A 12215-nucleotide genomic window follows, 5' to 3' on the forward strand; every position below is an offset into this window, starting at 1 on the left:
GGTGACCTATTATAGTTCGTAAACCCCATGACTTGTTGATAGCACAGCCAGCCCTCACTCGTGTTCGCTCCAAAGCAATGAATCTCTAATCGAGTTTTTGAATAATATTGTGTGTGTGTGTGTGTGTGTGTGTGTATGTGTGTAAATGCGTGCGCGTGTATAACATGAACACAGTGATGTCGTTTTGCACATAATTATAGTTACTGTGTTTGACATGCAGACACTCAAGTCAGTCAAAAAAACCGAATGAATGACAATGGCTGGTGCCACTGCAAAATAATAATACAAAAAATACAGATTCGTCCAAGGAGATGGAGGGGGGGGGGATGGGGATAGGGGGACGAAAAGGGACGCGGGAGGAAGCATCAGATGGAAATATCGGGGTGGGGTAGCGGCTCAAATAGGAATATCCCCGCAGATGGAGTTTTGTCGATAGAGAGGAAATACGAAGTATGGATAAAGAGTACAGTCACCGCCTGTTACGAGATACCGGCTTTCCGCAGAAAGTCCCCCCTTTTTCACCAAAAGCTTCGAAAATGCACCAAACTCAGTCATTCTCGCCTTTTCACTGCCGGTGCTGTTATTCATACACGATAAGAGCCTTGAGCTGGTGCGAGTTTCGATTGATTTTTTTTTAAATCCCCCCTCTCTCTCTCCTTCATTTACTGCTGGATTTTGAGCTTACTGCAACTTGATTAGACAAAAAGCGTCATTGTCATGTGAAATCCAACTCGACAGTTTAGACCATAGTAAGCGAGCACAGCGGGCATCCAGACAGACATCTAACATTACATCGCAGGACACAAATCGATGAATGTCCGTGCGATTATATATTCATCTATTTCCATTCTTATCCGTCTACTTCAGGGGCTGTTCACTGTATGTCCAAGCGCTTGATGGTCTTGAGGTCTGAAGAAAAAACAAACAAACAAACAAACGCTATACCAGAAATGATTCTGAGTAACGACCCACTGTATCTAACCGTGTTGCAATTTTAGGGAGGCGATAATGTAACAACTTTAATATTTGCGCTCTTCACTATTTTACTATTCAAACATTGATCCATTAAAACAAAAATCCAGCAATCTTTCCAATATTTCTTCCTCTCATGTGAACAGATAACAGGTGACTCGATACAATGTGTTACAGTCCGTCCGTCCTTGAAGAATATCTCTTATGTCGAAAGTCATTGATTGGACAGAAGTTTCATTCATGCTGTCGGACACACGCAGAGGGGTCTTCGTCGTTGTTATGTTTATGTATATGTATGTACCTTAGAAAAAGGAATTTTTGTTGTTACTCGTGATCACATGTACGTTTTCTTTGAAATTGTTACAAACATGTTTTGTTAATGCATTGTATATACTTTTCCCTGTTTATTCAATGGAAATGGAAATAAAGTTGTAAGTTGGTAAGATGTCGTGTTCGGGTCTCAAATCGTTTGAATGTCGTAAGTTGATAACAAACTCTGCTAATTTGCAAAGTCTGTATGTACCTTTCTAATAGCTTAGGCATGCATGTAGACGTATTCATAATTATGTCAAGATATGCTAGCAGATGAATAAAGTAGGCAAGGATTGCCACCATAACTATTGTTCATACTTTTATCATTATTGCTGTTAGTATTACTACATTATCATCATCATTATCATTATAGTAATTATGAATTTGTAACACATTAATATGGCTTAGCTCAAGAGGGTACCAATTTGAGAGATCTCGCACTAATAACGAGTTTTCATCCAGAATGTTTCAAGCCTCAAGGCCTGTTATTGATTCCCACAGGTGAACTCTTGACATTTTCATTACTTTTTTTTAATATAAATGGCAAAATTCCAAAGAGTTGTCCTTTCTACTCAGCACCGTGTAAGTTACAGTGTGCCTTCTCTAGAAATGCTGTGACATACTTTCTTTTATTGTTTTGCACTCATGGTTACACTCAGGTGCAAGGTTTTTCCACTGGTAGGATCCCAATCTTCCCATAGCGGCTCCAAATCCAATTGTTCAGAATATCCCAGTCGGCATTGAGCGTTTTCAATTGTCGGCTATTTTTTTCTCTCTTTCTTCCTTGATCCATTTCCTTAATAAAGCTTGCGATCATGCTTTCGTAGCCAACTGCGAATCGACACCAGCCATGTGAAAAGATCGAGCTCCGATTTATCAAGGCTTAAAAGAAAAGAACCGGTGAACTCTGAAGTATGGTGGCCTTCACTCGCACCGGGACCGTAAAACTGACACCTACAGGTCCAAAAAGCTGTCAATCTTTTTTCCTGTGGATAGGAAGAAAAAAAAAAAAACCTCTGTGGACATCGTTGGTGGAGAGCAAAACAACTTGGCCTCAAGCAGTGTCTATTCATCCAAATTTCACGCTCTGATTATCCCGTTGTTATTTTGCTCATAGATACTGATCAGCTACAAAAGTAGCCCAGTTACATGCATAATGGAACCAGAAATGGAGGGGGTAATTACAGACGCAACGGAAGAAGAAATATGTGCCGACAGCAGATTTAGCTTACGGCGGATTATCGTAATCGAAGATGATCACGACATAAATGTCCCTTACCGGTCTCCAATAATGTTTCCACGGTTAAAATTTAAACGTTCTGAGAGTGGACAAGGCATGATCACGTTCCATGACATTGAGTGAATATCATAATTGTCTCATGGAACATTAAACATTCCCATGGTTGTGATAACTCCAATCTGCCTCAAAATTTCGTCGTAAGATGATCACCATAACTATACACTTTCAGGGTAGGATCTTTTTAGTCGCCAGTCTACAAACTCCTCGATGTCCTGAAGAAAAGATCCCTCCCTTTTCAAAAAGAAGGTATGAAGAACTCGATTTCGAATGACCAGTGTCAACATTCACAAAGTATGCAGAAGTATCACAAGCTTGCTGTTATTATCGTGATATACCTCAATGCGAATATCAAAGTCTCATTTTGAATGTAACGACTGAGTTTGATATTATGACGTACATGACTTAGATTCTGCTGGCTAATGCTTCTGGCGTTTAATTGTTTCAGTTTCTGTTGTAAAAATTATAACCATAATGGCGGTGTTATCCAAACTGACGGTGAGTCACCGAAACTTGAATGCTCATACGCAATGGACTGTGGGACACAAAATGCCAGGATTGTGTGATGACGTCAGTAACTATGTAGACCGATAATTAATAACCTATCAGAGTGTATTTCATATGATATCTTTGCTCGTGCGTGGAGAAATTTTAAAAGGTGAGGAAAAAACCTCAACCCATTTCCGAGAAGGGTCGTTTTGTGTCCAGCCCACATTGCTTTCTACTCTCGTCAGTGCTAAGGTCGCACCATTGATTGCAGTGGTTGTGATTGCTGAGCGATCATGTACGCTCAATGTCAAGTACTCAAATAAGAAAGAAGGTATAGTTTTGCAAGAGAGCCAACAAGCTCAAGGAAAAACTTAACGAAGTCTGGTTAATCATGAGAACACGATACGACAAACTGCATGGCAGCAAGTCATGTAATATTACCACGAATGGGCAAACTGCGAGACCATTGGTATGATTGTTGTTTCTTGTTCTTCAGGTAAAATGTTATTATTGTCTGATGAGGATTCTGTATGAATTATCAGCAGAATTCGTGAATCGCGTACACAGACAGCAAAGTGAAATTCTTTATTTAGTGTCCCCATGATTATGAGACAGATTCTTCCTAGTTTTTTTTTTGATGATCAAATGATGTATACTGTCCTCAGAATGTGGCAATTTCTTGGATGACTTGCTACCTTTCATCATAAGAAGGGCGAATGGAAGTCAATGAATTGTCACCGCCTTGGGCGAAAGACTTAGGCTGAATTAAGCCAAAATTGACATTTGTCGCACTCAGGAGGAGAAAAAAGAGGGAAACAGAAATCACCGGCATAAAGGGAAGTCAAATATTGTAACAATGCTGCTAAACCAACACCAGAAATGTTTTATCAAAACAGATACACACGGACGCCAGAATAAACTCGCGAAGTGTCCGTGCTCCTCGCTTCGGAACAGAGCAAACAAAACGGAAAACCCCCCAAGGCATGTGGGGCAGAAAATATCAGGCAAGATCATACGAGACCTTAAAAGTGATTTCAGTCAAATATTTAAAGATGGAATTAGAATTGATATAAACATGACACCTGTTGAAGTGATGTACAAATATTGTTGTTGGCGGAGAGAACCGGTGGGGAACGAGTGCGTAACCCGAACGGTAAGGGCTTCCTCGTGCCTCGTGCGCCGCTTGTGTCTCGGTCGCCGTGTACAAACCAACGTGGGTATGACATACAGTGCATATTTGTTTATGTAGATGAAAATAAATATGAACGACGGCGAAGAACGAACACAAATGAGGCTGTCACAGCAGTTCGCGCCGAATCAAGTAGGGGCCGTATATCGACGAACTGTTAGGGCTGGTCGCAATGTATGATCCAGCATTGTGGCTGGTAGACTATGGAAGAAATATTCTCCTATAGCTCCTTTCAACAACAAGAAAGACTGTTTTGCCAGACAGTGCCAGATGATGATCTTGACCTACAGAAATGGAAAATGGGGTGACGTTTTGAAAGAAACTGTCTTTGAGAAATTTGGTGACTGTTTAAGATCTGAGGAACGAAAGAATGCTTTCTATTTTAAAAACTGACGGCCTATTGTACTGCCTGAAAAAAAAAATACAGCGTGGGACATGGCTATTAATTTCGTCGAAAAGACAAACTGACGCGTTTTATTCAATCTTGGCAGTTATATCTGCTGATGTCTGGTATTTCACGGTTTGGTGTGAGTTTTCTTTATGAACACTGGCAATATTTTTTTCTTCCCACACACATTTGGGAATCCAGCACCAGTGCTATAGGAGGTTCATTTTGCTCCGGTTGTCTGTAGAAATTCATCTGAACTTTCCATCGATAACTTCTGTGAGGGCTGGGAGCGAATGCATCCAGAGTAAAAAGCCGGGAAGGTAAAAATTATGCCCGTTATTCTGAAATAGTTACAGTTAATTTTAATGCCGTTGTCTTGCTCCCATTTTGGTTGTGTTTCCCTCCTCCTCTGAAGGAGTGCAATAGGTGACTTTGACAGCGATACTTTTGTCGGTTTCCCATCCAGTCATGGGGAGCCTCATTTATGCTCCGTTAGGCTCGCATAAAAACGTGTCTGCGCTGCACCCATTTGCTTAAAGACCAAGTCACATGGAAATTCCCCATTCTTCAATCAAAACACGGTGAATAGTTCTAAAGTAATACATTCAGTTGTGTCCCGTTGTGATTTTTTTCTCTGCCTTTCCATATTATTTTCTTCTCGTATTCTGTATCCATGCCCTTTAAAAAGACTTTGTTATTTTTTAAAAAGAAATTCACATAGAGGTGTTCAGTTTTGTTATGGCTGACCCATATAGGCAAGGTCTTATGTTAGGAAAGCGTGCATGCAGCATGTTAGCCTAGACTGACAATAATAGAAAAAATGGGTAAAAATCTTCAATGGTTCCATTTCTGCAACTCAAAGTAATGAGACTAGTATGTCACAGATATATCAGGTAAGGTCAATCTTTGATATACCTATGGATTTGTTGAGTGTAGGACTTAGACATTATGCATCATGCATTACATGGTGGAGAAATAGATGTTTATTGTGCACACGTGTGCGTTCTTCAGAATGCGTCTGCTTAGGTCTGCATGTTTTGTGGGTGGGGGTTATAATGATGTGTGGGTGTATTTTTTTGTTCTGCTCCGGCGCGTTACGTTTTCTTCTCGGTACATTCGTGTCGGAAACAATCGGCCAGGCAACGCTCGGAGTTTGGGAAGTCACGCAGGATTATTCATAGCTGATGGAAACCCGCGGAGCCATTGAACAGTTCTGAAAAGCATAATCTTCAACAAAAATTTGTGATTTAGAGACAGAAGTGGCAAACAGACGATGGGATAAAGCGCGGAGAAGCGTGAGAGGCAAGAATAATAATTCATCAAGGTTAGCTCATTCATGTAGCACGTAATGACTTCTATATCTGCAAACAAAGGAGATATATAGATGAAAAGGTGCGATAGCAAGATCAAAATGTGCAATCGATCACTTTTCTGTTGATCGGGTTAAAAAAAACCCACCAAGTTGTGTATGTTGACTTGTTGAACCCAGCACGTGTTTGATAAGTCAAGTTGATGCGGTGTGAAGCCATGAAAAGCAAAAGTGCAGCAGTTATCTTTAGTTCCACTGTGATAAGATGCTTCGAGTCAAGTTGTCCCGAGAAACTAGGCTGATTGATCGGACTTTTGACGTCAATAATCGTCATATTGACAACTCTTTTCCACTATTACTCTCTTTCCCTCTCTCTCCATTCTTTACCTTTCTATCTTGTTTGGGGGGTTTTGTGGGATGATTTTTTATTTATTTTTTAATCCTGTGACAAGACATACCCTTTCAGAGTGGACAGTGATTGACCGATTACTGTATGTCTAGATCTGTGTTTGGCAGGGTGGGGTGCCTTTAAAGGGGAAATCCAGTCCAAATATAAGTTAGTCTGATAAGAAAGAGTAAAATCTTACGAGTTCAACGATAAAAATTTAACTGAAATCGGGAGAAAAATAAGGAAGTTATGACATTTTGAAGATTCACTCATTTTTCAGGAAACAGTTCTTGAACGGTCAATATGAATATGCAAATGGAAAAGTGAGCATGTCATCCCCTCACAACTTGCCATATAGTTTGTACATAAAATTTTGAAATTTCCAGTTTTTCATTCAAACGCAATTATGCCCGAGGCTCAAATCCTGGTATATCCAACTGTTCACTATTCTGAAGTTATTCAATCAAGAATAACATCAAGTTTTATATTTCAATGACAGAAACATTGACTTTTCATCATTTTTTTTGTACAGGATCAATTGAAAATTGTGAGGTTGTGACATGGTTAGCGCACTCATTTCCATATTCATATCCACTGTACAAGAACTGTTTTGCAGAAATTAGTAAAACTTCAAATGTCATAACTTCCTTACTTTTCATCCGATTTCAGTTAAATTGTTACCGTTGAACTCGTAAGATTTACTCTTTTTTTATCAGACTAACTTATATGAATTTGGTCTGGATTTCCCCTTTAAATGCGTCATGTTTGAATCGGTTCTGCCTCACAAACGGCATGATGTAATTGAATCTCGTCTAATTCCTCTATTCTTTAAGGTATTATTCTGCTCGTATGGTCTAGGGGTAGGGGAGGAAGGAGAAAATACATTATTCAAGCAAAACGTGAGATTTCTGGTCACTGCCATAAATGTGTCGCTTTCTTGATCGATGTGGGCACGGAGTGTTTTTGAATGAGTTCAGTCACGTGGGGGTGCGCGCTGCCCCTCCCTAACTTATACTGACAGCATCTGAGTAAACACAAACACCATGGTTCGCGCCAAAAGGTTCACACACTGGGAACAACTGAGCTCATCGTCGGTAGCTTTCGCCTCTGTTCGTCACACGAATGTAAATACAAATGACAATACTTCCTCCAGTGTAATTAAAAAGATCCTCTCAAGCTGTCACAACTGCTGAAACTTCTCTATTTATCTGGTCGCCTTTTCTTGACACGAACACTGGAACGCTTTCCCATCCAAAAATATATGAAAGAAAAACAACAACAACTGCATTCCAAACGGGTTACAGCGTCATGCAGATGACGGAATTCAAAATTGTATGCAATCGCTAATACCTATATAATCACTACTGCTACTATACACTGCTGCCACTTTAACTAAAACATATACAACAACTAACAACAACTATTTCTACTTCTATTACTACTACTACTACTACTACTACTGCCACCACCACTACTACTACGACTTAATTCTACCACCACCACCACTACTACTACTACTACTACTACTACTACTACTACTATTATACTACTACTACTACTACTTCACTATTTCTACTACTTCTATATACAACAGCAACTGCTACTATCGACATTGCTATACCACCTCTACGGATACTATTCCTATAAACGCTGCTCGTTTTGCTTCCCTTGTTCTTCCAACAATTATGATCATAATCACTATGAATGAGCCTTCTCCCTTCTCATTCCTAGCTGTTGTTGTGGCTTTCCTCCTTTTGATATATCTTTCTCCTTTTCAAATTTATACTCTTTATTTTTGTAATCAAAATGTAGCAAAAAGAAAACAGCTGCTGAAAACTGCTTATCCAATAGTGGTGAGCCAATGGAGTAAAATGGAGTCAAAAGGGGCCTGAGCTTTCGATCCTAGCAGAATCTTCGTCAGAGGCAAAATGACCATTTAATCAAATTGTCATTTTGCCTCTGACGAAGATTCTGCTACAAAGGATCAAAAGCTCAGGTCCGTTTTGACTCTATTTTTGTAATCATTACGAACCAAAAATAATACTCCATTACGAAAGAGTAGAAGACTTACATAGAAAGTTAATTACAAATGTGACATAGAGTTTGGAATTATCAGGTTCAGAGTAAGATGGTGAAAGTTGCTTTATTTTGAAATTGCATGTAATACTTGTTTTGCTATATGGCCTTAATTCTGCTATATATAATGAAGCAATTTCATAATTTTTACATGCGCGACAAGAGGAGTTTTGGTTGAAGAAAAGAGAATTCAGCGATTTGTAAAGTAATTCTCCGTTTATATTGTTGACGCGTTTGAATGTACAGTGTATTACTCCCCTTTGAAAGAAAACTGAAAGTTTTTGATAATGTATCAATATTCAAGTAGGTATAGTTTGAAGTTTGTTTATGGACTGTTCTCCACTATGCAGGGGCCGTGTTTCCTTAGACACCATGGCAAAAAAAAATTCTCAGCATTAAACACGATTCTCAGCATTAAACACCTCTATAAGGCCTAACATATCAAATACCGCTGATTTTATGTTGAAAGGCTGCTGATAGTAAAGACAGGGTTAAACGGATTCACTCGCGGGTGCTTTAGTTGTCTGTGTGGTTGTTCTTTTAATGTTATGTACTATGAAAATGGTTTTGGCAAATAAGAGGAAGTGACGTTGAAAAATAATTAGCTAGCTCATCATTTTAGATTATCTATTCTCTCTCTTCATTTATATTCTCTATTCTCTCTCTTCATTTATATTATCTATTCTCTCTCTTCATTTACATTATCTATTCTCTCTCTTCATTTATATTATCTATTCTCTCTCTTCATTTATATCATCTATTCTCTCTCTTCATTTATATTATCTATTCTCTCTCTTCATTTATATTATATATTCTCTCTCTTCATTTATATTATCTATTTTCTCTCTTCATTTACATTATCTATTCTCTCTCTTCATTTATATTCTCTATTTTCTCTCTTCATTTACATTATCTATTCTCTCTCTTCGTTTATATTCTCTATTTTCTCTCTTCATTTACATTATCTATTTTCTCTCTTCATTTATATTATCTATTCACTCTCTTCATTTAGATTATTTATTCGCTCTCTTCATTTATATTTTTTTGATGTTCTTATTGAAGTACCTGTATTGATACGTTGCGGCGTAAATACTAAACTTTTACTCTGCACAGTTTATATACAGTCTATACAGCTTATCAGTAATGTGACGGATTTTAATACTAATGTTTCACAGATATAAAGGTGCAAATTGTTCTAGTTATCACGATACACTCTACTTCCCTACTCTATGTTTTGTGAGCCATTCAAAATGGTATTTCATTATGATATTGTATATTTGCTTATTTGTTTTGTCAACAGTTTTGAATAATTGAGAACTGCAACAATTACTATTTTGAACCTGCCGAACCGTTTTTATTTAAACTATAAAACATCAGTGTGCTCTACCCATCCGAACCCCAATACAATCTGCCAGAAACAGCTTTGAATGGGAAGAGAAAAAAACCCTCCCACAAATATCCAGCAAGACACGGACTAAATGCCCGCCAAAAAAAAAAGTATAATTCGGTCGTGACGCCCAGCCGATCACTACAATTTCCATCCTCATCTTCTGTCACACCAATCATACAATATCTGCCACTGTTAAGCTTTTCAGGACTTCTTCCAACCATTTATATCATTCTCTTCTCTTCTATATATATCTCTTTCTTCTCTCTCTCTCTCTCTCTCTCCCTCTCTCTCACTTCTTTCTATTTTGTTCTCTCTTCTTCGTTGCCCCCTCTTCAGTGTTCATTCCACACGATTTCTTCTATTTTGACTCCCTTTCTCCCACTCTGGACAGCGGCATAGCCCGAAGTCGTCCTAAAATCTCGTGTTTCTAACATCTATTATCCATCGCGGCTAATATAGTTAAAGGAGCGTCGTCTGCAGAGATTGTGACAGGCTAATTCGCAATTTGGCCCCCTCCGACTCCGAGCGGAGGAAAGAAAAGAAGTAAAAGGAAAGATGTTTGAAGGAAAAGCCGGGCAAGAAGAAAAATGAGTTCAGGGGAGATAGAGGGCGGGAGAGGGTAAAATAAAGCTTTTGAATCACCCGTCTAGGCGTCACGTGCCATCTTGTGCTTTCCCTTGTTCTTCCATCGGCTCTCCTTGGCGGGGTTATTGAGTATATTTCCGGTTCCCATTTCCCCTCCTGACACCCTTTTCCGTGCCCATGAGTATTACCCGTTTTTCCCTGCAGGAGCTACGAGTGGTAGAGAGTAGAGATTAAAGGTGAGAGAGAAAAGTTTGTTTGAGAGAGACAAGAGAGACAGACAAACAGACAGACAGATAGCCAGACAGACAGACAGACAGACAGAAACAGAAAGGGATATTTGTCTTATTGTGTGTGTTTGTCTGTGTGTAGTCATATCTATACTTGTACGATATCTCTTGATATCTCTTTGGTATATACGACACACCGATACCGCTAGTTTGTACATGTATTAAGGATACATCAGTGTGAAATAAGGGTAGATATTGGCAATGTGATATGGAAGGCAAGAGAAAGACAGAGAAAAATAAACAATGAAGAAGCCAAAGAGAGAGAGAGAGAGAGATGGAGGGGGGGGGGTAAAAGGGGGATACAGATCAGAAAACATAGAAAGAGATGGGGAGAGAGATGGTGTAGAACGGACGATGATAGGAGGTAGAAAGAGAACGCGAGATAAACACATTTCTCTCCCTAACAGAGAGCTGTGCTGAGCTATCTCACACCATTTACTGCTCACCCCCGCAGCACTATTCAGTCTCAATATCCGCTTTACGCGCGATTAATCGGCGGAGGGGCCACACACTGCGGGCCGCGAAAGGCGCGAGGAGCCCCCATTTAGCCCCGTCAGCCAGCGCGAGGAGCCGATTCGTAATCCAACACCCGCCAACACCTCTCCGTTCATATCTTCTGCTGACGAGAATGAAGACAATATACGCACATCACATATACACATTATAGCACACACACTCCGTTGAATACTCTTGCAATGCCACTGCTTGCAGTATCATAATCACTGCCATACGAAACTGGTCAACCCTTAACAAAGCAGAGCACTAACTCTAATCCACATATTACCTTGTTTTAATTAAACGGAAGTGGAAATAGAAGTGACCTACAGGTGTGAACAGTATTCACTTGCTCTAACGTTGCGTATCTATTAGAATCGATTTATTTTTTTAAGCGATCAAAATGCGTTGAATATGACCTAGTCCTGGTCAAACTTCAAAAAGATCGATTAATATGAGTTTTAAGTGAATGTCATTCAATATACACGTCATTCCCAGCTAGTAAAGAACATAAAATCAATGACAGGAGCGAAATAACGCCAAATGAAACTGTTTGGTAGACGGACATAGCTGAAAGACCTCTTTCTAGTATAAGATTTTTACCCTCGACATTCCTATGACCAATGCTTTTTCCTTCTCTCTCTCTCTCTCTCTCTCTCTCTTCTTATAGCTTTGATTTCGTGTTATCTGCATTGAAATATCCATTGAAATGTCAGCATTTGGCATTCACGTTTTATTATTTTTTTTGTTCATTCGTTTGGTGTGAGTGTGTATGTTTAATATCATTTTTATAACTTCGTACTGAAAAAAGTGCAAAATCTTTTACGCTGTGTTTTCTGAAGCCTCCGAATCCAAGATAGGCTACATTTTTACTATCCCGGTCTATCCAACATCTCCTCGTACACTTGAGTTACACAAAGATGTCTTAATTTCACAGCTGAGACCTAACCGATTTTGGTGGCCATCTAATTCTGATACACGAACGATTCCATCTCTCTCAATAGCTCTCCCGAATCGCTGCACTCGCGCCAAAATGCG

Source organism: Diadema antillarum, unplaced genomic scaffold, assembly GCF_040938485.1.
Source record: "Diadema antillarum isolate AM-2024a unplaced genomic scaffold, OU_Dant_1.0 scf00000029, whole genome shotgun sequence".
NCBI classification, from domain to species: domain Eukaryota; kingdom Metazoa; phylum Echinodermata; class Echinoidea; order Diadematoida; family Diadematidae; genus Diadema; species Diadema antillarum.